The sequence below is a fragment of the Mustela erminea genome, chromosome 2 (assembly GCF_009829155.1).
Source record: "Mustela erminea isolate mMusErm1 chromosome 2, mMusErm1.Pri, whole genome shotgun sequence".
NCBI classification, from domain to species: domain Eukaryota; kingdom Metazoa; phylum Chordata; class Mammalia; order Carnivora; family Mustelidae; genus Mustela; species Mustela erminea.
This window is the reverse complement of record NC_045615.1, coordinates 130,448,027-130,470,251: the sequence shown is the minus strand read 5'-3', so window position 1 is coordinate 130,470,251 and position 22,225 is coordinate 130,448,027. Positions and strand designations below refer to the sequence as shown.

Sequence of the window (22,225 nt, the reverse complement as noted above, 5' to 3'; positions counted from 1 at the left end):
ACCCTAAGACCATGACCTGAGCCGAAGGCAGAGGCTTTAACCCACTGAACCACCCAGACACCCCTAAAATAATTAAAAATCTTAAAAAGAGAGAGAAGAGGAAAAATTTCTAGGAATAAGTTATTATAAACTACAAGCATATGCTCTCTTAAAGGGGGAACCAGGATTACTCTTATAGTTTGCTTTTCTACTGAGTGGATGATATTGCAATAAAAAACTAAGATAAGGAAACAAGAAAGTAAGAGGTCAAAGTTTGGGGAAGAGGAAAATAAAAACTCAGATTTGGCCATGTTGAAAAGAGCTATATATGAAAATCCAAAGGGCCAAGAATATGGTTCATGATCTAAAATTCAGAAGTGATCTGGGCTGATGATATGATGATGAGGCAAGACCAGGAAAAACCAAGATAGTCTGTTATCACTGGCACCAAAGGAAGAAAAATATATTTTTTTGAATTTTTAATTTTTAAAATTATTTTTAAGAGATTTTATTTACTTGAGAAAGAGAATGAGAGGGAGAGTGTATGAGAAGGGGGAGGATCAAAGGGAGAAGCCAACCCCTCTCCCCCAAACTGAGCAGGAAGCCCGATGTGGGACTCGATCTCAGGACTCCAGGACGATGACCTGAGCTAAAGGCAGTCATTTAACCAACTGAGTCACCCAGGTGCCCAGAAAAAAATGTTTTAAGGAGAGAGTAGCTAATGTTGCTGGCAGAGAGTGAAAATAATAGCTAATACTTATGTAACACCTTATAAGTAGTATTCTGATTTATATGTAGTAACTCATTTGACCCTTTTAACGATCTTATGTATTAACCAACACAGAAACTGAGATACAGAGGTCATACAGCTAATAATTAGTGAAGCTAAGCTTCAAAAATGACTTGTGAGCCAAGATATACATACTTAATTTCACTGACTTATCTTAAGATACCATCAATAACAGAATGCCCTGTTGTATGTCAGTGAGGAAAAAAAAAAAAAAAAACCTTTACTTATACTTTGACACAATATTTTGACATTTAGATTTTTTAAAGGGGGCAGAAGGAGAGAAAGAATCTTAAGCATGCTCCACACCTAGCACAAGCCAATGTGGGGCTCAATCTCACAACCTTGAAATCATGACCTGAGGTGGATGCTTAACCAACTGAGCCACCCAGGCACCCCTAGAACTTTTTATTTTACACTTACTCAAAAAAACATCAGACTTCACATATCACTTTTAAGACTGCAGAAAGAAAAAGTAAGCAAAATAGTTATTTTCTTCACATTTAAAGCCCTGAATGTGTACAGACACACACTTCCAGGACCATAAGTAAGAAACTGGTTCCCTTAGGGTAAATAAAACCAAGAACTATGGGGGAGCCTAGGTGCCTCAGTCAGTTAAGCATCTGTCTTTTGCTTCAGGTCTCAATCCTGGGGTACTGGGACACAGCCTCACACCAGGCCCCTCTGCTCAGTGGGGAGTATGCTTGTCCCTCTCCTTTTGCCCCTCCCCCTGCTCTTATGTTCTTTTTCTCTCTCAAGTAAATAAATAAAAGCTTTAAACACACACACACACACACACACACACACACACACGGATCTGGGACAGATAGGAGACCACAGTGCTATCTGAAAATTATTAAAAGTCATCCCTTGGGGCACCAGGGTGGCTCAGCCGGTTAAAGCCTCTGCCTTCAGCTCAGGTCATGATCTTAGGGTCCTGGGATTGAGCCCCGCATCGGGCATCTCTGCTCAGCAGGGAGCCTGCTTCCACCTCTCTCTCTCTCTCTCTGCCTACTTGTGATCTTTACCTATCAAGTAAATAAATAAAATCTTTAAAAAAAAAAAGTCACCCCTTTTTCATTTTTTCCATTTCTGATGGGGCTATCATAAAGCTATCATAAAATCAATAGCACGGTATTGTAACAGACACATAGACCAACAGAACAGAACAGGGAGCTCAGAAATAGGCCGATACTTATACAGTCAACTCATCTTTGATAAAGGAATAATCTGATGGGAGGGAAAAAAAAATTTTTTTTTTAAAGATTTTATTTATTTATTTGACAGAGAGAGAGAAGACAGTGAGAGAGGGAAGACAAGCAGGTGGAGTGGAAGAGGGAAAAGCAGGCTTCCCACTGGGCAGGAAGCCTGAGGCAGGGCTCAATTCCAGGACCCTGTGATCATGACCTGAGCAGAGGGCAGATGCATAACGACTGAGCTACCCAGGTGCCCCAAAAAACAATTATTTTCAACAAAAATGGTACTAGAGGGGCGCCTGGGTGGCTCAGTGGGTTAAAACCTCTGCCTTCGGCTCAGGTCATGATCTCAGGGTCCTGGGATCGAGCCCCGCATCCGGCTCTCTGCTCAGCGGGGAGCCTGCTTCCTCCTCTCTCTCTGCCTACCTCTCTGCCTACTTGTGATCTCTATCAAGTAAATAAATAAATCTTTAAAAAAAATAAAGTAATAAAATAAATAAATAAATGGTACTAGACCAACTGGACATCCACGTGTAAAGTAATCTATTACACTTTACGTTTTCTAAACTGGCAAAATTCTTAATAACCAAAACTGCTGAAGTTGAAGGGATATCAATAAAGTTCAGAAGCCCTTTTAAAGGCAATACAGCAAAAAAGTAGTAACACCATAAAATCACACTTTTTTTTTTTTAAGATTTTATTTATTTGACAGAGAGAGACACACAGTGAGAGAGGGAACACAAGCAGGGGGAGTGGGAGAGGCAGAAGCAGGCTTCCCACCAAGCAGGGAGCCCGCCCAATGTGGGACTCGATCCCAGGACCCTGGGGTCATGACCTGAGCCAAAAGCAGCTACTTAACGACTGAGCCACCCACGTGCCCTTGTCACACTCTTCAACCCAATATTACCACTCCTAAAAACTGCCTACGGAAATAATTTCATTACAGGTAGGAAAAAATGTATAAGCCTAATGGAAATCACTGAGGCATTAAATATAATGAGAAAAACATTAATCTAAGTAACCAATTAATTCAGAGATGTCTACAAGAATTACAGTGAAATTTAACAGAATACTACAAACAAAAATAAATGAATATACTTCTGGTTTCCAACCCTACATGTAAAAACTCAGAAATCACCATTCCCATCCACAGAGGAAAAAAGTCAAACAAAACTGAAAATCAACAACTCCTCTTAAATCCATCAGAGAACTGAAGCACAGGGCAAATGCTGCCCTGTGACGTGGTGACGTGACTGGGAGAAAGTAAGATTCAAAATTATCAGGGCAAAAGCTCACAAGCATGAGCCATTACCCCAGGAGGAAAAACTAAACTGTAACTGACAGAGTGCTGGAGGCACAGTCGGAATAAATTTGAGAGTGAACAACTCTCAAAGGGCCTTGCCACTTTTGTTGAGTTTTTACCTCCAAGTTCCCTACCATATTTTCAGAGACGATCAGAGGAAAATGGGCTCATGCTCCTGGCAGAGAGAAGGGGAAAGAAGCCATTTTGAAACAGACCTATTCTGTTTTTCTTAACAAGGCCTGTCCTCAAGAGAAACTTTCACCAGAACCTAACCAACTAGAGTCTTAAAACAGATCTAACCTACCTGAGTGAATGGAAATACCCTATACCAAAGCCCTCCAATCTTCCAGTATCATTGAAGCAGGGGGACTGAGAAGTATTTCTAAAGGTCACAGCTTAGCAAAGGATAGGCTCCATAAAAGACTGAGACCCAGGGACACCTGGGTGGCTCAGGTCATGGTCCCAGGGTCCCGGGACTGAGTGCTGCATCAGGGAGCCTCCTTCTCCATCTGCCTGCCATTACCCTCTGCTTGTACATACACACTCTCTCTAATAAATAAGGTTAAAAAAAAAAAAAAAAAAGTAAGACCCAATTACAGGACTATAGACTGCTTCCTCTCCCCCAAACACCACATCAAAAGGGCTCCTGTGTAATAACAGGGGATTACAACTCCAAGAACTGCATGTCTCAGACCTGACTTAAGAAGATATCTCTAGGGAGCCCCAGAGGCAACACGGAAGACAAAAATAAGAACAACAGAGGAGATTTTAGACTTTGGTATCTACAGCTATAGCAAACAGTATCCCCGGACAGACAGACATAAAGTCTCACACTGAAGGCCTATCTACCTTGGTTCCTTTTACCCAGTACATCGTTCATGACTTTGGCTTTCAAGAAAAAATTATAAGGCATACCAAAAAACAAAACCACAGAAAAAGACTCAGATGGCAGAAATGCCAGAATTAGACTAAAAATTTTAAACTATGATTAATATGCTAAGTGCCATTATGGAAAAAGTTAACAAGGCCCAAATCAAGTAGGTAATGTTAACAAAGAGATGGAAACTCTAAGAAAGAATTAAAAGAACATGCTAGAAATAATTAAAAACAAAAACAAAAAAACTAACAGAAATGAAAAATGCCTCTGAAGGGCCCATTAGTAAGTAAACACAAAAAATGAATATGTGGATAGAAAAAAATGAATAGAAACCCCAAAATCTGAAATGCAAAGGAAAGACAAATGAAAAAGACTAGTATCTCCAAAAGGTGTAACATGCAAGTAATGGGAATACCAGAATGAGAAGACAGGAAAAGAAGAAATATTTGAAGCAATAATGACCAAGAATATCCCTAAATTAATGACAGACACTGAATCACAGATCCAAGACATTCAGAGAATGTAAAAGAGGATCAATCCTAAGAAATCCATAGCTAGGCATATCATATGCAAACTGAAGAAAACCAAACACAAAGAGAAAAACTTGAAAAGAAAATCAGAAGAAAAAAATAAACCTTGCCGAACAAGGAGCAAAGAAAAAAAATTACATTGTGGGGCGCCTGGTTGGCTCAGTGGGTCAAAGGCTCTGCCTTCGGCTCAGGTCATGATCTCAGGGTCCTGGGATGGTGCCCTGCATCAGGATCCCTGCTGGGTGCGAAGTCTGCTTCTCCCTCTCCCACTCCCTCTGCTTGTGTTCCCTCTCTCGCTGTGTCTCTCTCTCTCTGTGTCAAATAAATAAATAAATAAATAAATAAATAAATGAATAAATAAAATCTTTAAAAAAAAGAAATCATGAAAGCAAGAAAATGGACTGTAGTATTCAGTGTTGAAAGCAGGAACGCATGGGTGGCTCAGTCGGTGGAGTATGTGACTCTTGATTTCAGGGTCGTGGGTTCAGGCCCCATGTTGGATGTGGAGATAACTTAAAAAATAATAATAAAGGGGCGCCTGGGTGGCTCAGTGGGTTAAAGCCTCTGCCTTCAGCTCAGGTCATGATCCCAGGGTCCTGGGATCGAGCCCCATGTCAAGCTCTATGCTCTGCAGGGAGCCTGCTTCCTCTCCTCTCTCTCTCTCTGCCTGCCTCTCTGCCTACTTGTGATCTTTCTCTGTCAAATAAATAAAATCTTAAAAAAAAAAAAAATTAAAAAAAAAAAAAGATTGTGGGCTACTGTTTAAAAAAATAATAATAATAATAAAAAAAACAGTGTTGAAAGCAAAAAGCCCTACCAACCTAACATTCTATATCTAGCAAAAGTATCCTTCAGATATGAAAGATAAATAAAGACTTCTCAAATAAGAATAGGACATCTATTATTAACTGACCTGTCTTGCAAGAAATGTTAGAAGAAATTCTTCAGGAAGTAAGAAAATGCTATAGATCAGAAACACAGAATTTACATAAAGAAAAAAGAAACAAAGGGCATTAGAGAAAAAATAAAGGTTAAATAGAATCTTTGATCTTACTCTTTTCTGGGCGGAGGAGTTGGGGGAGGAAGGGAGGAGGGTGAGGGGAGAAAGTGGGTGGTAAAGGGCAGAGGGAGAGAGAGTTCCAAACAGGCTCCATGCCCAGCATGGAGCCTGATGCAGGCAGGACTCTATCTCACAATGCTGAGATCATGACCTGAGCCAAAATCAACAGTGCCATCCTTAATGGACTGAGTCCCCCAGGCACCCCTGACTTTTTGTATTCTTAATTATCTAACAGATAAGAATATGTTCAAAACAATAACAACAAAGTATCTGGTGACTATACCTCATGGGTAAGAAATGAATGAGTTATAGTAGACAGGAGGGAGGAAACATGAATTTTCGGTTTTTTGGGAAACGTGAATTTTGTTACAAAGTACTCTCACTACCTGTGAAGTAGTACAGTGTTATTACAAAGAGTACCCGTTAAGTATATGCAGCAATTTCAAAGGCAACTACTAAAAATAAGAAAGAAAGAAAAAGCACAAATAATATGCTAAGAGAAGAAAAAAAATGGAATCATAAAATGCTCAATAAAACAAGTTAAGGCAGAAAAAGAGTGTAAGACAAAAAAGAGAAGGAACAAGGGCAACAAATAAAATACAGTAAAAAAAGGAGGGGGCACCTTGGTGGCTCTAATGGTTAAGCATCTGCCTTTGGTTTGGGTTATGATCTCCAGGTCCTAGGATCGAGTCCCATGTTGGGCTCCCAACTGAGCGGGAGTCTGCTTCTGCCTCTCCCCCTACCTGTGATCTGTCTGTCTTTCTCTCTCGGAATAAATAAAATCTTAAAAAAAGGGAAAAAAAAACAGTTAAAAAAATCAGACATTAATCCAAATATATCAACAATAATTTTAAATATCAATAGTCTAAATATAACAAAAGACAGATACTACTGGAGTGGATAAAGAAAAAGGTCAACTATATGCTATCTAAATGAAACTCACTTTAAATGTAAAGACAAAGACACACTGACAGTAAAGAGAATGGAAAAACTATAAAACTAAGAAAACATAAAAGCTTCATGACAACTGGATTTGGCAATGATTTCTTGGATTTGACACCAACAAAAATAGAAATAAACTGGAATCACATCCAGAAAAAGTTCCTGTGCATCAAAGAACACAATCAACAGAGTAAAAACCTCTGGAATGGAAGAAATTATTTAAAAGTCATGTAAATGACAAGTGATTAATATCCAGGATATGTAAAAGAACTCTTAAAATCATAAAAAAAAAAAAAATTTAAAAATGGGTAAAGTGGGGCGCTTGGGTGGCACAGTGGGTTAGGCCTCTGCCTTCAGCTCAGGTCATGATCCCAGGGTCCTGGGATCGAGCCCCGCATCGGGCTCTCTGCTCAGCAGGGAGCCCGCCTCCCCCTCTCTATCTGCCTGCCTCTCTGCCTACCTGTGATCTCTGTCTGTCAAATAAATAAATAAAATCTTTTAAAAAAAAAAAATGGGTAAAGTACTTGGGCAACCCTGCCGAGACCCCTCTCACTCTTGAGAACTTTTTATCTTCATTTAATAAACTTCTATCACTTTACACACACACACACACACACACACACACACACACACACACGGCGGGGGGTGGGGGTCGGGTCAAGTACTTAAATAGACATTTCTCTACAAGATATGCAAGTGGCCAACAAGCACATAAAAAGATTCTCAACATTATTACATAACTATAATTAGGGAAATGCAAATCAAAACCAGAGTGAGATACAAGGATCTACCGGGATGGCTACTATAAAAAAAAATTGAAAGCAGTAAGTGTTGACATGGATGTGGAAAAACTGGGACCATGTGCACTGCTGGTGGGAACGTAAAACAGTGCAGCCACAATGGAAAACAGTATGTTGTTCATCAAAAAATTGAAAATGGAATTACTATGTGATCAAGCAATTCCACTTCTGGTACATGCTCAAAAATCAGGGTCTCAAATAATCTGCACCCATTTCATGGCAGCATTATTCAAGAACAGCCAAAAGGGGGGCGCCTGGGTGGCTCAGTAAGTTAATCATTTGACTCTTGATTTCAGCTCAGATCATGATCTCAAGGTCCTAGGATAGAGCCGCATGTTTTGAGGATTCTCTCTCTCCCTTTGCCCCTCCCCCAATTCTCTCTTGTTCTCAAATAAATAAATCTTTTTAAAAAATTCTTAAAGTATATATAAACATAACAACAGAGTTTCAGGGGTGTCTGGGTGGTCTGTCAGCTAAGGATCCAGCTCTTGATTTCAGCTTAGATCATGATCTCAGGGTTGTGAGGGCGACCCCACACCAAGGCTCTGTACTCAATGGGGAGTCTGCTTAAGATTCTCTGTCTGGGGGCGCCTGCATGACTCAGTCTGCCTTCGGCTCAGTTTATAATTCCAGGGTCCTGGGATCAAGCCCTGCATCGGGCTCCCTGATCAGTAGGAAGCCTGCTTCTCCCTCTCCCACGCCCCCTGTTTGTGTTCCCTCTCTCGATGTGTCTCCCTAATAAATAAATAAAATCTTAAAAAAAAAAAGATTCTCTCTCAGGCTCTTAGTGACCCATTCCGTTAAGCAGCTGCCTTTGGCTCCAGTCATGCTCAGGGTCCTGGGATGGGAGCCCCAGACTGCATTCCCCACTCAGCAGGGAGTCTGCTTCTCCCTCTCCCGCTGTCCCTCCCTGTGCTCTAGTGCTCTCTCAAATAAAGAAAATCTAAAAAAAAAAAAAAAACAAACACAAAAACTCTCTCCCTCTAAAATAAACAAACAAATCTTAAAAACAAACAAAAAACACAAGGAGCTTCACAATACATGAGGCAGTACAATAAAACTATGAGAAAGAGATGAATCCACTACTATCCTCAGACTGCAATGTCCTTCTACCACTATTTAACAGATCCAGCAGACAAACATAGATGGACTAATTAGCAAACACCAAACTGAATCTAATGTACATCCATAAACTGCTTCATCCAACAGCAGGAGAATATATACTCTTCTCAAGCTCAAAAAACACAAATTCAGAAGATCAGGAATAATATAAATTCAAAAGAAGAGGAATCATACCAAGTATACGGTCAGACCACAATAGAATCACACTGGCAATCAGGGGCAAGTGGCTGGCTCAGTCAGCAGAGCATGCAATTCTTTTTTTTTTTTTTTTTTTTAAAGATTTTATTTATTTATTTGACAGACAGAGATCACAAATAGGCAGAGAAGCAGGCAGAGAGAGAGGAAGAAGCAGGCTCCCAGCTGAGCAGAGAGCCCGATGTGGGGCTCCATCAAGGATCATGACCTGAGCCGAAGGCAGAGGCTTTTACCCAGTAAGTCACCCAGGCGCCCCCAGAGCATGCAATTCTTGATCTCAGGTTTGTGAGTTCAAGCCCCATAATGAGTGTAGAGGTTACTCAGAAATAAAATCTTTTTTTTTTTTTAAAGATTTTATTTATTTACTTGAGAGAGAGACAGTGAGAGAGAGCATGAACGAGGAGAAGGTCAGAAAGAGAAGCAGACACCCCATGGAGCTGGGAGCCCGATGCGGGACTCGATCCCGGGACTCCAGGATCATGACCTGAGCAGAAGGCAGTCGTCCAACCAACTGAGCCACCCAGGTGTCCCAGAAATAAAATCTTTTAAAAATAAATAAAAATAAACTAGAAAACAATGACAGGAAGATAGCTGGAAAACCTCAAAACACTTGGGAGATTAAACAACACACTTCTTAGTAACACACAGGTCAAAGAAGACCTCTTAATAGAACTCTTAAAATGTTCTGAACTAAATGAAAACAAAAAGACATCAAAATCTGCAGAAGGTAATAAAAATGGTGCTTTGAGGGCGATTCATGTTGAATGCATACATTAGAAAAAAGTCAAAATTAATCTAGGATCCTACCTATGAAATCAGAAAGAGAACAAATTATATACAAAGTAAGGAAAAGTAAAGTAATTTAGAAGCTGAAGCAATGAAACTGAAATCAATGAAATTGAAAACAAGAAATAAACAGAAAAAGCAACTAAACCAAAAATTGGTTCTCTGAAACAATCAAGTAAATTGATAAACTCTCGACAGTTTAAGAAAAAAGAGAGAAGACACAAATTACTAAATATCAAAATGAGAGACCCATCTCCACTAATTCCACAGACATTAAAACAGCAAGTAATATTGCAAACAACTCTATGCTCAAATATTTGATGAATCCGATGAAGTGAATTGATTCCTTGAAAGACACCACCTGGGGTACTTGGGTGGCTCAGTCATTAATCATGTGCCTTTGGTTCTGGTCATGATTCCAGGGTCCTGGGATTGAGCCCCACATTGGACTCTCTGCTCAGCAGAGAGCTTGCTTCTCCCTCTCCCACTCTCCCTGCTTGTGTTCTCTCTCTGCTGTGAGACACCATCTGCCAAAATTCAACAGACAGACTATCTGAGTAAGACTGTATTAAGGAAATTGAATCAATAATAACTTTATAAAACAAAAAGCACCAGCCCCAGATAATGTCAATGATTAATTCTAACAAACATTTAAGGAAGAAAGTACACCAATTCTCCACCACTTATCATCTCTTTTGTAAGGTAAAAGCAAAGCAAAAAGTATTTCCTAACTCATTCTATGAGGCCAGTATTACCCTAACACCAAAACCAGACAAATGACAGGTACAGACCAGTATCCCTCACAAACACATATGCAAAAATCCTAAAAAAAAAAAAAAAAGCAAATTTACTCCAACAATGAATTAAAAGAACTATACAGTTACCCTTGAACAAGGGGGTGAGGGGTGCTGATGCCCTGTACAGTTGGAAACCTGCATGTAACTTTTGACTCCCCAAAACCTTAAGTACTAATAGCCCACTACTGACCAGAAGCCTTACTGATAATATAAACAACCAACACATATGTTATATGTTACATGTATTAATACTGTAGTCCTGGGGCGCCTGGGTGGCTCAGTGGGTTAAAGCCTCTGCCTTCGGCTCAGGTCATGATCCCAGGGTTCTGGGATCGAGCCCCACATCGGGCTCTCTGCTTGGCGGAGAGCCTGCTTCCTCCTCTCTCTGCCTGCCTCTCTGCTTACTTGTGATCTCTGTCAAATAAATAAATAAAATCTTTAAAAAAACAAAACAAAACTGTAGTCTTACAATAATGTAAGTTAGAGAAGAGAATATACCCACAAGATCATAAAGAAAATATATTTATGTTACTCTACTGTATTTGTAAAAAATGTATTACGTAGACCTATGCTATTCAAATCTGTGTTGTGTTCAAGGGTCAACTGTATACCATGACAAGTGGAATTTATCCTGGCTACACATACTAGTACAATGTTCGAAAATTAATTAATGTACTGATCATATCGATAGGTTAAAAGAAAAACCATGCAGGGCGCCTGGGTGGCTCAGTGGGTTAAGCCGCTGCCTTCAGCTCAGGTCATGATCTCAGGGTCCTGGGATCGAGTCCCGCATTGGGCTCTCTGCTCAGCAGGGAGCCTGCTTCCCTCTCTCTCTCTCTGCCTGCCTCTCTGTCTGTCAAATAAACAAATAAAATCTTTAAAAAAAAAAAAAAAAAAGAAAAACCATGCAATCGTTATCAACAGAACTAGAAAAACTATTTCACAAAATCCAAAACCCATTCACAATAAAAACACTCCATATAAACTAGGAATAGAATGGAACTTTCTCAACTTGATAAGTAATGTTTACAAAAAAACTAAGAGCTAACATCATATTTAATGGTGAGAAACGCAAAGCTTTCTCAGTAAGATCAGGTAGAAGTCAAGGATTATTACCTCTTACCATTCCTTTTCAACATTAAACTAGTTCTAGCCACTGCAATAAGAAAAGGTGTACAAATTGAGAAGGAAAAAATAAATTTTTGTTCACAAATGACACCATGTAGAAAATCTGAAAGAAATTACAAATTCTGAGAATAAGCAATTATAGCAAGGCTGCAGGACACAAGGTTAATACACAAAAATCAATCACTTTATATATATCAGCAATGAAAAACTGGAATCTGAATTCAAAAACACAAACCATTTACCATTAGCACCAGTAAGTCAGAATAATGAGGTATAAATCTAACAAATATGTGTAAGAATTATATGAGGAAACTCACAAAGCTCTGATGGATGATATTAAAGGACTAAACAAACAGCGGAGTGACATTACCAAGCTTCAAGATTTACTGCAAAGCAGGCGCCTGGGTGGCTCAGTGGGTTAAGCCGCTGCCTTCGGCTCAGGTCATGATCTCGGGGTCCTGGGATCGAGTCCCGCATTGGGCTCTCTGCTCAGCAGGGAGCCTGCTTCCCTTCCTCTCTCTCTGCCTGCCTCTCTGCTTACTTGTGATCTCTCTCTGTCAAATAAATAAATAAAATCTTTAAAAAAAAAAATTTACTGTAAAGCTACTGTAATCAAAACATGGTACCGGCCAAAGAACAAAGAGATCCATGAAACAGAATATATAGCCCAGAAATAGACGCACATAAATATAATAGTCAACTGAACTTTGACAAAAGAGCAAAGTGACTACAACAGAGCAGTCTTTTCAACAAATATTTCTCAAACAACCAGACATACACACATGGGGGAAAAATATCTAGACAGTGCTTACCAACACCCTTCATGAAAATTAACTCAATGGATTAGAGACCTGAACATAAAATACAAAAGTATAAAACTCCTGGAAGATAACAAAGGGGATAATCTAGGTAAACTTGGTATGGCTATAACTTTTTAGATAAAACACCAAAGGTTGAATCCATGAAAGAAATAACTGATAACTAGAACTTCATTAAAATAGAAAACTGTTGTGCAAAAGACAATGTCAGAATGAAGGAATAAGGGACTGGGAGAAAATACCTGCGAAAGGTGTATCTGATAAAGGACTGTTACACAAAACATACAAAGAGGGGCACCTGGGTGGCTCAGTGGGTTAGGCCTCTGCCTTCACCTTATGATCTCAGGGTCCTGAGATCGAGCACCATATCAGGCTCTCTGCTCACTGGGGAGCGTGCTTCCCCCACCCCCACCTCTCTGCCTACTTGTGATCTCTGTCAAATAAATAAATAAAATCTTTAAAAGTAATACATTCATAAAACTCAAAAATTAGAAAACACAAAAAATGAACTTAAGACCTTAACAGACAAGATATACAGACTGCAAATAAACATATGAAAAGATGGTCCACTTCATAATGCCACAGGGTAAACGCAAATTGTAACAATGAGATACCACTACACACCTATTAGAAGAGCCAAAATCTGGATGAAATGCTGGCAAGGAAGTGGAACTGCAAAAATTCTCAATCAGTGCTGGTGGGAATACAAAATTATGCAGCCACCCTGGAAGACAGTTGTGGTTTCTTACAGAACTAAACACACTCCCTGGTTATTTACTCAAAGGAGTTGAAAATTTATGTCCACACAAAAACCTGTACACGGTTGTTTATAGCAGCTTTTTTCATGATTGCCAAAACTTGGAGGCAACCAAGATGTACGTCAGTATAGGAATGGATAAACTGTCATATATTCAGATAATGGAAAATTAAATATGTATTTATTACATATATAAATAGATAACAAAAATAACTATCAAGCCACAAAGAGATACAGAGGAATAGTTAGATGCCTATTGCTAATTGAAAGAAGTCAATCTGAAAAGGCTACATAATTGTGCAATTCCAACTATATGCCATTCTGGAAAAGCAAAATTATGGAGACAGTAAAAAGGTCAGCAGTGGTGGCAGTGGGGAGGGAGATGGATAGGATGACACAGAGGATTTTTAGGGCAATGAAAATACTCTGGGGAGGTGCCTGGTTGGCTCAGTTGTTAGAACACGCAACTTTTGATCTTGGGGTCAGGAGTTCAAGCCCCATGTTGGGTACAGAGACGACTAAAAATTAAACTTAGGGGTGCCTGGGTGGCTCAGTGGGTTAAAGCTCTGCCTTTGGCTCAGGCATGATCCCAGGGTGCTGGGATCAAGCCCCGCATGAGGCTCTCTGCTCAGCGGGGAGCCTGCTTCCCCCTATCTCTCTCTCCCTGCCTGCCTCTCTGACTACTTGTGATCTCTGTATGTCAAATAAATAAATAAGATCATATTAAAAAAAATAAACAACTTAAAAAAAAAAAAACCACTCTGTATGATATTATAATGATGAACACATTACACTACCCCCAGAATAAACAAAACCAAAGGTGAACCACCTTAAGGTAAACTATAGACTTTGGGTGATTGTGATCTATCAGTGTAGGTTCATAAGTTATAACAAATGTAACCTATACCTTGGCAGTTTATAGGGGATACTGATGAGGGAAGCTATGCATCTGTGGAAGCAGGGTGTGTCAGAAAGTTGTTCTTAAATCTTGTGATTCTACACAAGTCTTCCTTGACATCAACTATCATCACACACAGAGCTAAAATACTTTTACTGTGGTTTTAACTTTGCTCGTATGTAAGAAAGTTCATAAACTGAAAATTCCTGTATTTACTAAATATATAAAAACATGGAAAAAGTTACTCAAAGTTCCCTCTGAAAGAGGATTAGGATTGAAGACAGGAAGGAAAGGGTGAGTAAGTATTGAAAACTATTACTCTGGAGCACCTGGGTGGCACAGTTAGTTAAGCATTTGACCCTAGTTTTGGTTCAGCTCATGATCTCCAGGTCGTGAGATCAAGCCCCACGCCGGACTCTGGGTTCAGTGCTGAGTCTCCTTAAGACTCTCTCTCCTCTCTCCCTCTCCCATCTCCCCCATTCTCTCTCCCCACCAAAGTAATGATTGAAAAAAAGAAGAAAACTTTTACTCCACATATTTCTGCATTGAATAAATTTTCACAAAGACCCTCTATCCTTAATTTAAAACAACTTTTTAATCTTCCAAATTCCTGTATCACTAAGAAAATGCAAAGGAATTTTAAATGATAAAAAGTACTGACGGTAAAAAAGAAAAAAATAACTAAAGAACTGAAACCAAAGGAAGAAAAACATTAGAACTAAAATAAAATTGAAAAGTCTTCGGCTCAATTAATAAAATAAGTAAAGGTGGGAAAAAGAAACTAAAAAATGAAGTAAATCAAACCCTGTATTTGCTACATATTAATAACATCATAAATAACAAAAGTGTATTACATATGAGATTCTTAAAACACCTAAATTGACAAAAATTTTGAACATGAACAGGACATTAAGACAGAGAAAGAAATTCACAAAGAACATGCCTTTCAGCAACTGCTCTAAAAAGCCACCTGGGTTCTCAAACACATATCCCAATTTACAAAGAATAATCCCATATGGCTTGAAAACAATGAAATGAAAAGAATGATCATAAACACATTTTATAAAACAAACATGGCTCTGAGCCCCTACCCCGAAAACTTACCCACCACAATCCTGAACAAAAATAGGCAAATCTCACTAAAAAGATACACAACTCTGAACAAAATCTTGGTTAACATACATTACAAATTGGAAGTACTATTCAAAACGGCCAAGAGAAATGTATTCCAAGAATTCAATAATGATTTCACTCCATGAAAACTTTTATCAAAAAGCACTTGGGGAGTGCTGGCTGGCTCAGTCGGTGAAGCATATGACTCTTGATTTGGGGGTTGTAAATCTGAGCCCCAGTTGGGTGTACAGATTACTTAAAAATAAAATATTAAGGAGCACATTTGGTTGAGCATGGGGCTCTCGGTTTCTGCTCCAGTAGTGATCTCAGTCAGGGTCATGAGTTGGGCTCCACGCTCAGCAATGACTATGCTTAAGTTTCTCTCTCCCTCTCCTTCTACTCCCCCAACCCTGCAAACACGCATTCTAAAATAAATAAATCTTAAAATCCAAAAAAGTTAAAAATGTATTTTAAATGCCTTAATTTGAACAATACAGGCCTTAATATGACAAAGTATATACATGAAATTGAGATAAAATTCTATTTTTCTTAAAAAAGGGAAAAGATGCCTGGGTGGCTCAGTGGGTTAAACCTCTGCCTTTGGCTCAAGTCATGATCTCAGTGTCCTGGGACGGAGTTCCGCATGGGGCTCTCTGCTCAGCAGGGAGCCTGTTTCCCCCTCTCTCTGCCTACTTGTGGCCTGTCAAATATATAAATAAAATCTTAAAAAAAAAAAAAAGAAGAATCCTTTCACCTAAACACAAACACTATTATAAAATCCAACACGAACTCATTTTGCATAAATGTTATTTTAACCACAAGAATTTCAAACAACAAAGATCTCAAATTATTTCTGAAGCTGTGACTTGAAATCCCCAATCTCTAGAAGAGTGAGAAAGTTAATTTATTCTTGTTTATGCCATGCCAATTCTGGTATTTTGTTATGGTAGCCTAGATTGATCAAGACATCCACGCACTGATAATAAAAAAAGGGAAAGGGGAAAATCATTATTGCCACTGGAGGCAACTACTGTACCAATCTTTACTCTGATAATAATTATTTTTCTTTCCAGTTGACGACAGAAAACTCTTCTTTCTGGGAGAGTATCAGCTAAGCAAATGTAGAGTTGCCAATTAGGAAAATCAACTTTCTGCAATGCCCAATGAAATAACTGGTGCAGACAAAGATCAAATGACCTAGTATTGCTAACAGTGAGGCAACATGATATTATTACACATCCATTAATGACTAAATATGAAATATATACTACACTTGCCAAAAGTCTTGCCAAAAATGTTGACCCTGAATCTAGTCAAACCTTTACACATAAACTTCCACTTTACAAGAAATACAAGAAGCACCTCCATAAAGAAATCTCCAGGATTTCAGTGTCAAAAAGAGAAAAAAAGAAGGGTGTGTGTCAAAGAACCACTGTAAATTTTAGAACACTAAAAATTACATTCTCATGCAATTTGTAAACCTTAAGTAAATCCAGTTCCCCCCTCCCAAAAAAGGCTATACGACCTGAGGACATATGAGATTAGATACCAAGGAATTAACATTTTCTTTAGTAGAATAATGATACTATGGTTATATAAAAGAATGTTATTTTTAGGAGATGCAAGCTCAAAATTTTGGTAGTGAATTACCTTCATAACAGTAACATTAACAACTGTTGAATCTAATTAGTGGGAATATAAGTATCCTTCAACTTTCCATTTGAAAAAATTTTCTTAATAAGGGGCACCTGGGTGGCTCAGTCAGTTAAGTGTCTGCTTTCAGCTCAGGTCTTGATCCCAGGATCCTGCGATGGAGCCCAGCATCCGACTCCCTACTCAGTGGGGCGTCTGCCTCTCCCCCTGCCTCTTCTCCACGCCCCCACGCTTGGGCACACGCACGCCTGCGCTGTCTCTCAAGATAGGAAGGCAGGAGGAAAGAAGGGGGGAGGGAGATTTCTTAATAAAAAGTTAAATACGGACACCTCGTAGCTGAGTAGTTAGGTGTCTGCCTTCTACTCAGGTCATGATGCTGGAGTCCGAAGATCAAGTCCCGCATCAGGCTCCCAGCCCAGCCAGGAATCTGCTTCTCCTTCTGACCCTCTCTGCTCTCACACGCGCTCTCTCTCTCTCTCTCTCTCAAATAAATAAATAAAATCTTTTTAAAAAATTAAGTAAAATTAAAAAATAAAACTGGACAACTGATTTTTCAATTTGACCTAAAAAAAAAAAAAAAGATTGTATTACTTGTAAGACCATGATGAAACTGGCTACCTCATGCAGTGCCAGTGCTACAGTAATTTACAACAAACTTTCTGGGAAGCACTTTGGTCATCAGCATATGAGAAATTCAGACACTATTACCCAGTAACTTTTTTCCAGGAAATCTATCTTAGGGAAATAAATTAATATAAAAATTATATATATTCCATTCAATACATACACATACACACACACACAGTGGAAGAAACAGAAACAACCTTTAAATGTTCGAGAAAAGAATGGTTTAGGGGCACCTGGCTGGCTCAGTCAGAAGAGCATGATCCTGGGGCCGCTGAATTCAAGTCCCATGTTGGGTACAGAGATTACTTCAACAAATAAAACTTTAAAACAAAACTGGTTTCGTCAGGTAATATTAAATATCTGTTAAATACTATTAATATTTAATGCCACTTACTATTTAAACAATAATTTTTTTTTTTTTAAAGATTTTTAGGTCATCTTGGGGCACCTGGGTGGCTCAGGCATTAAGCACCTGCCTTTGGCTCAGGTCATGATCCCAGGGTCCTGGGATGGAGCCCCATGTCAGGCTCCCTGCTCAGCAGGAAGTCTGTTTTTCTCTCTCCTACTGCTTGTGTTCCCTCTCTCCCTGTCTCTCTCTCTCTCTCAAATAAATAAATAAAATCTTTAAAAAAAAAAAAGATTTTAAGTAATCTTTACATCCAACGTGGGGCTCAGACTCATAACCCCCGAGAACAAGAGTTGCCCAATCCACCAATTGAGCCAGCCAGGCACCTCTGAACAGTAAACATTTTAAAAGAATATTTAATATTTATCAGGTGCCTGGGTAGTTCAGTCAAACATCTTTTTTTTAAAAAAGATTTTATTTATTTATTTATTAGAGAGAGAGAGAGAGCACTCACACAAGTAGCAGAGTGGCACGCAGAGGGAGAGAGAGAAGCAGGGTCCCCACTAAGCAGAAAGCCCAATGTAGGGCTCAATCCCAGGACCTTGGGATCATGACCCTAGCCAAAGGCAGATGCTTAAATTACTGAGCCACGCAGGAGCCCCAAATATCAAACTCTTGATCTCTGCTCAGGTCTTGTTCTCATGGTGGTGAGTTCAAGCCTCAGTTGGGCATGGAGCCTACTTAGGAAGAAAAGGAAACAGAAAACATATTAAGAGGGAAAAAAAAAATACAAAACAGTAATACTACATACTATGACCTTGATTTGGTTTAAAAAACAAACAAACAAAAAGGATGCCGGGTTGCCCAGGCGACTCAGTCGGTTAAGTCTGTCTTCGGTTCAGGGGCGCCTGGGTGGCTCAGTGGTTTAAGCCGCTGCCTTCGGCTCAGGTCATGATCTCAGGGTCCTGGGATCGGGTCCCGCATCGGGCTCTCTGCTCGGCAGAGCCTGCTTCCCTCTCTCTCTCTCTCTGCCTGCTTCTCCATCTACTTGTGCTTTCTCTCTGTCAAATAAATAAATAAAATCTTTAAAAAAAAAAAAAAAAAAAAAAAAAGTCTGTCTTCGGTTCAGATCGTGATCCCAGAGTCCTGGGATAGAGTCCCCTGTCGTGCTTGTTGCCCAACGGGAAGCCTGCTTTTCCCTCTGCATGCCCTGCCAGCTGCTCTCCCTGCCTGTGCTTTCTCTCTGACAAATAAATGAAATCTTAAAAAAAAAAAAATTAAAAAAAAAATGTTACTAGCAACAGCTATCTGCGTCTGATGAGAAACTGTTGCTTACACCTGCTATCTTTGTACATTTCTAAATTCTCAAAAAAGAGTAAGGAGACAAAGACTGTGCTTCTAATAAATATTTAAAGATTATAAGGTCTTTTCCCCATGGTCATACACATAACTTCGTCATCACCAGAAACTGTACCTTCTCTGAAATCCATTTCAAGTTTCTCAAATTCCCAACCTCCTTAGATCAAGTTCACTATTTAGTACTCCAAACCCAGCTATTAGCTAGTTTAATCGAACATCACCACTCTCCGTCATTCTCAGTCATTCCCTTGCTAACCTTGAAGCTTTTGTTCCTTCACGGCACTCACATGGCAAAGCCCCATGCTAGTTAAATTCATTCCCCAATTAACTTAAACAAAACAAAACCACCTTCCTGTATCTGCCCCAAGCAGCACTGCTGGGAAAACACACACACACAACCATCATTAATTGGTCTCATGTTCAAGTGAAGACCACAAATCCCAAATGAAAACTTAACATTGCCCTAAGTGTCTCTGCTCCTATTAAAGATTAATCCTTCCATTTATGCTCGTAATATCCCCCCTCTGTTCTTCTCAAGGACTTTACAGGCTCAATCACTCCTCCTTTCTCTAGCATAATCAATTTCTCCCCTCCATCAATATACAAACATAATCAATAGACTATGAGAAATTTTTTAAGGGGCACCTGGGGGGGCTCGGTTAATTAAGTGTCTAAGCCTTGATTTTGGCTTAAGTCATGATCTCTCAGTTGGAGATGAAGCCCCGAGAAGGGCTCTAAGCTCAACACAGAGTCTGCCTACCCCTCTCCTGCCTGCACTTATGTGCTTGCTCTCTCTCTCTCTCTCTCTCTCTCTAAAATAAATAAATAGAATCTTAAAAAAAAAATTAAGATTTCTGAAGCCATATTCTTCTGCAGTTCCCCTTCTCTTCTCTGCTCCTGTCAAAACAAACTTTAAAATTAGCTGACCATAGATTCTAGTTTCTCACCTCACTTCCTAACTGTTCAATCATCATCATCCATCTTCACCATTCCAATGAAAATATTCTAGTCAAGGTCACCAGTGGTAACTGTGCTGCAAATTCAGTGCTCATTTCTTTCACTCAGCAGCATAACAAAACTGACCACTCTCGGAACTCATCTCTTGATTTCAAAGACACCACACTCCCCTAATTTTCCTAATATATCACTAAAAGCTCACTCTCCTTATCTTTTGATGTTTCTTCTAGGCTCAACCACAAAAGATGCTAGGCATCCATGACAAAAACCAGAACTTTGTCCTAGGCTCCCTCCTTTTCTAACCAAATTCTCCTACAGTTAAGTCACCCAGTCTAAGCTTTAACCTGACAATAACGAAGCAAAACTCTTAAATCTTCCCTGACACTTTCCATGTGCTCCTCCCACTCTTTCCCATCTCGGAAAATAGCACCCCAAATATCTGGTTCCTAGGTAAAAGACTAGGTGTTTTTCTAGGTCCTTCACTTTTCATCTGCACCATCAGCAAGCTCTTTTTTTTTTTTTTTTTTAAAGATTTTATTTATTTATTTGACAGACAGAGATTACAAGTAGGCAGAGAGGCAGGCAGAGAGAGGAGGAAGCAGGCTCTCCGCCAAGCAGAGAGCCCGATGTGGGGTTCGATCCCAGAACCCTGGGATCATGACCTGAGCCGAAGGCAGAGGCTTTAACCCACTGAGCCACCCAGGCGCCCCAGCAAGCTCTTTTGACTTACCTTTAAAACATATCCCAAATACTTCTCTTCAGCCTATTTAACTGTAATCCCAAGCTACAATCATCTCTTGCCTAGGCTATCCAGAAAGGCTTCCAAAAAGGTCTTCCTTACTTCATTCCTGCCACTTCCCACCTCCACAGGGCAAGATGTCTAACCAACTTCCTTCCTCTTTTTTCTTTCCTAATGAAACCCTGACTTTAATTGGGGAGCAATGTGCTCAGCTAAAAAAAACATCCCCCAGTTTCTCGTAAACCAAGAAGATGTTATGACACAGGCCAGGATAAAAAAAAAATAAAAATAGATGTCACTGAATGGGATTTCTCAGAAAGCTCTTTAAAAAGGGGAAGCTCAGCTGACATGCTGATTATGCTTTTCCCTTTCTGAAATTCAGACATGTTGTCTGGAGCTGTGACAGGCATTTTGAGAGTTTAAGGACAAGGGTCAAACTCCTAAGAAAGGTAAACTGAAAGTCAGTAGTCTACTAACACTGTATAATCCCTAACCAACTAACTCTGGGATACTTTCCAGACTGGACTTTACTCCAGCAAAAATCAACCCCTAACTCTGAAACCCTTTTTCTTTACATCTTCAGTGTCAATTTATTCTCCACACAGCAGCTAAAGAGGTATTTCTCTTAAGGGGGAGGGGTAGATCTTGAATCCCAAGGATCCCACAAGGTAGACGGGTAACCTTGGGGCAACATTTACCTACTCAAAAATACATCTCACATTAGCAGTGAGGAATCAGGCGTCACCCTGAATTGTTATTTCCTTAGTCATAAGTTTAAGGCATTAGAGTGTTTTGTTTTGTTCTGTTTTTAAGAGAGAAAGATCTAGAGAGTAGGGGTGAGGTGGGTGAGGGAGAAGGGGCAGAGGAACAGGGAAAGAGATTCCCAAGAGAGCTCCACATCCAATATGGAGCCCAATGTGGGGCTTGATCCCACAACCTTGAGACTATGACCTGAGATGAAATCAAGAGCTAGACCCTCAGCCATCTTAGCCACCCAAGCGTCCCCAAAGTGGTATTTTAAAAACAAAAATTTTGTTTTCTTTAAATCCTCAAATGGATTTCAGAGTCACAACACAAATTCCTTACTTTGGACTTAAATTTTGTGTGATCTGGCTCCTGCCTACATCTCTAACTTCATCTTGCATCCTTCACGGCCTCTTACCCACAATACTCCAGCCACAATAACCTCCTTTTGCTTGCTTAAACATAGCAAATTTATTCCTAATTTATGGCCTTTAATTTACATTCACTATTTCCTCTGATCTTACAGATAAATAAAATCTTTTTAAAAATTTTAAAAAGTATTTGTTAAATAAAAAGCTTTTGGCATTGATGATACAAAGACAAACCATGAAGCTTACCAATGAGGATGCCTACCTCTTGAGCTTCTCAGGAATCATCAGGCTCCCTGCTCAGTGGGTACTCTGGTTCTCCCTCTCCCTGTGCCCTTCCCCCT

The 22,225-nt window shown here is 39.6% G+C and overlaps 1 protein-coding gene and 1 non-coding gene across 2 annotated transcripts in view; both read right to left on the bottom strand.

Annotated features, from left to right (window-relative positions):
- The window catches only part of UBE2K (ubiquitin conjugating enzyme E2 K), a 76,522-nt gene that overhangs the window by 39,356 nt on the left and 14,941 nt on the right, over nt 1-22,225 (bottom strand). The gene's annotated exons all lie outside the window — the stretch shown is intronic.
- LOC116585332 lies at nt 21,405-21,552 on the bottom strand. Its single transcript, XR_004283557.1, has one exon. It is a non-coding gene; the product is annotated as a U12 minor spliceosomal RNA (small nuclear RNA).